Source organism: Mastacembelus armatus, chromosome 3 (genome assembly GCF_900324485.2).
Source record: "Mastacembelus armatus chromosome 3, fMasArm1.2, whole genome shotgun sequence".
NCBI classification, from domain to species: domain Eukaryota; kingdom Metazoa; phylum Chordata; class Actinopteri; order Synbranchiformes; family Mastacembelidae; genus Mastacembelus; species Mastacembelus armatus.
The window spans coordinates 17,720,069-17,723,992 of NC_046635.1; the positions used below are offsets into that span (position 1 = coordinate 17,720,069).

At 42.1% G+C, this 3,924-nt stretch overlaps 1 non-coding gene across 1 annotated transcript; it reads right to left on the minus strand.

The window, feature by feature from the left end:
- Window positions 1–1,511: 1,511 nt before the first annotated feature.
- On the minus strand, window positions 1,512–1,639 carry LOC113122861 (U6atac minor spliceosomal RNA). Its single transcript, XR_003294911.1, has one exon. It is a non-coding gene; the product is annotated as a U6atac minor spliceosomal RNA (small nuclear RNA).
- Window positions 1,640–3,924: the final 2,285 nt, after the last annotated feature.

Consider the following 3,924-nt stretch of genomic DNA (forward strand, 5'->3'; position numbering starts at 1 on the left):
ACTTGACTCGACTCAGTTTTTTGGGTTTCCCATTGGGGAACTTCAGACTGTACCTGGTAGAAGGTACTTTTTTAGTACCTCCTCGGCTGAGGTTCCAAGTGAGCTGAGCTGATACTAAAATGTGACGTCATCACGCTGCGGGCCACCGATTATCCAGGGAGACATCAATAGAGGAAGCATAAGTGCGACATCCGACCGTGTCCGACACAAGAATTTTTAAAAACCTGCAACAGCGACTGTTTGTCTTTCCATTTTTATCATCTTTAGCAAGGCAAATGGCTAATGCTACTCGCCAAACAACACCGTTGTCATATGAGGAGGTGTGAATATTTCTGTGCTTGTTGGCATCACGGTAGTTTGGCGCCGCCATGCTATGATGGATTGATGGAGTATTACTCAACTGTAATGGAAAATGACCAAAACAGAGTCAAGTCGAGTAGAGTACAGCCGAGTAGTGATGAAACTAATTTAAAAACGGCATAAAACTGCATGTGTCAGCCTCATGTCGGATTGTGTATGTTTGTGTATCTGTGTTTGCACATTTGTGTTAGTGTGAATTAGTGATTGTCTTAAGAATGTGAATACATATAGCTGACTGAGTAATTCTGTCTCCAGTGCAGCAGCTGCATATTATCTGTACTGCTGCTGTGATGTGTGTGTGTGTGCATGCACGTGTGCATGCGCATGAGTGAATGGTATCTGGCAAAAGAATCTAAACAGTTTTCCACATTAGAGAAAGGGAAACGTCAGAATGCTATTGTAAGAGATCCACTTCCTGTCTGATAAGCAAAAATCTCTTCTCTCGTTCACACACTCCCAGACACACACACTCACACACAGACATACCCAAAACTCCTGACAAGCAAAATTTGCTTTCTATTTAAGACCGCAAAACAGAGAGGTAAGATCTTTTTCTTCCTTCAGGGTTCACATTGTGAATAGAAAAAATGAAAGGTACAAATGTAGAACTTTACTGATGATACTTTCCTAAATAATTTGAGCTGAGAACTGATATGGAACACAGGTTTTATTACAACTAATTCTCTTTAAAGCAGACCTGTGGACATTTTCAGTCTTTACTTACCAGTTTTAATGCTTTCTAAGCAACACTGAATATGTACAGCCTAATATTAATATAACGATGAATACAATTGATTACATTTGAAATTTGTTTCTTTTAGCTTTTCTACAAAATTCTAGGTATAATATTAACTGTAGACTTTGGCATTTTCCTTTGTACCTTCTTTCATTTAGTCTTCTCCTTGCTACAGTTTTCGCCCATATTCTCTTATTTAACCAACTTCATTACCCTGTCTTCTCTTCTTGTCCCATTTTCTCATTTCTTACATGCATATTGCTGTTTTCACATCCATCCATCCACCCATTTTCTAGTAAACCCACGCAAGCATGGGGAGAACATGCAAACTCCACACAGAAAGGCCGGGTTGCGAACTCATGACTTTCTGCTGTGAGGCAACAGTGATCACCACTGCTTAAGAAAAATGCTGAAAAAAAAAAAATGGTTAGAGATGCCACGAAGTAGGTGGCAATGCCTTAACCGTATATGTGTTGCAGGTCACCAGGACCAATTCCATCCTTGTCAAGGGGAGTGCTAACCTTCTTACCTTTCATACAACACCTGTTTTCACATTGTGTCCAAAATTTACTTTAAACTTTTACCTCCTCCCATCCAGGTTTTCACTAAGGGGAAATAAAGTATGCTTTAGGGCCCTGCATCATTGCCGTATTTAGTGTAGCGGTCACATTATGGCTGAGCCTATGAACAGACAGCTTTTACACAATATTAACTAGGCAACTCATTCAGTGCACTTTATCCGATTCAAAAGGGTGGGAGGACGTATTTGCTACCAGGTGAACATTTATACCATACATACCATACATTTATACCATCAAGAACAAGGTACCACAACAGTAAAGTACAGACTTGCATGGAGATTTCATTATTCTGTTCACATTTAGGTCCCAATCTGTGATGCCTATTTGCTGCTACTCAGTGTGGTCAAATCATCCACTTATATTTTACTAAATGTTGACTAAAAATGCATTCGACACATTGAAAGAAATGTGTAGCCCACTACATTTGACATGTTTTACTAGTTCATTTGTGCATTGTACTGATTGTACAGTTGCGTTACAGATGGAGTTTTTTCCCACACAAAAGATATTTGGCCAGCTTGCAAGAGCCACTTTAAGTTGTCCTCAAGTAGCTCTGGGAGTTAGTCAAATCATCAAATTTATGACCTATTGCTAAGACACCAGCATTGTTGGTTTTTTTTATTTTATTTTTTTATTTTTTTTGTGAAGTGCCTTGAGATGATTGTCCTGTGATTTGGCACTATACAAATAAACTGAATTGAAATTTTATTGAATATATGCTCTATCTCCGCTGCTGCTCTGCATAGGCCTGAACCCCCTCAGTCAGATCATTACTAAGACTGGTTTCGGATACTGACTAGGAAATGGAGCAACCACCAGTCACCTCCTGTACTGATCCACACCACCGGGATCTACAGCACCAACATCGGAAAGTCATTTGGACTGGTGGTTGGACGATAACAAAGAGAGTGAAGGGTATCAGGTCTGAAAGAACTGAACTACCAGAAAGTAGCACAGCAGATGTTGAGGAAAGCTAGAAGTACCATGGAATCCCAAGGCAAATGGGAACCAAGAAGAAGCTGCTAGGAAAGCAGCCATTGCCAAATACCTACAGAGAGTAAGGCAAGTCCTAAGAAGCCAGCTATATGAGAAAAACAAGGTCTGAGCTATCAACATAATAAGCATAAGGCATAATAAGCTCGCCAAAAGGAGGAGATAGAGGCCACTGGTGTCAAGACAAACAAGCTCCTCACAATGCATGGAGGGTTTCACCCCAAATCCAGCATCCTGAGACTGTACACTAAGAGGAAGGAAGGAGGGCGAGAACTGGTTGAGCGTCAGTTCAGTTCAATTCAATTTTATTTGTATAGCGCCACATCACAATACAAATCATCTCAAGGCACTTTACAAAAACAAAAAACCTAACAAATCCCTTATGAGCAAGCACTTGGCGACAGTGGAGAGGAAAAACTCCCTTTAACTGAAGAAAAAAACTCCAGCAGAACCAGGCTCAGTTTGGGCGGCCATCTGCCTCGACCGGTTGGGGTGAGTGGATAGAGCAGAGAGAAAAAAACAGCAACAATAAACAACAAATAGACACTGCAGGCTGGCGGGGCCAGTAACTGCACATCAGCGATATACAGCTCCAGGACCGGGGACACCTGCAGAAGGTACAGAGAGAGGACAGAGAGAGAGGTGAACCACCGACAGATAGAAGAAGTGGTTGATACTGAAAAGTCCTACCAGTGGCTGGAAAAGGCTGGACTGAAAAACAAAGAGGCACTAATCAGAGTAGTACAGGAACAGGCCCTGAGAACAAGAACAATAGAGACTGGACCCCACCACACCAGGCAGGACCACCGGTGCAAGTTGTGCAAAGATGCCCTTAAGACAATCCAGTACATAACAGCAGGTAGTAAGATGCTATCAGGCACGGCATACATTGAACACCATAACCAAGTGGCTGGCATAGTGTACAAGAACATCTGTGCTGAGTATGGGCTGGAGGTTCCAAGGTCAAAATGGGATACACCTCCACAGGTGGTGGAGAATGACCAAGCTCAGATCCTGTGTGACTTCCAGATACAGACCGACAAACTGTTGGTGGCTAACCAACCGGATATAGTAGTGGTAGACAAACAGCAGAAGAAGGCTGTAGCGGTAGATGTAGCAATCCTAAGTGATAGCAACATAAAGAAAAAAAGAAGGAACATGAGAAGCTGGAGAAATACCAAGGGCTGACCCCCAAACTGGGAGGTCCCGAACAGATCCCACAAACATCAGAGCACTCAGTTCAGAAAAGCACAG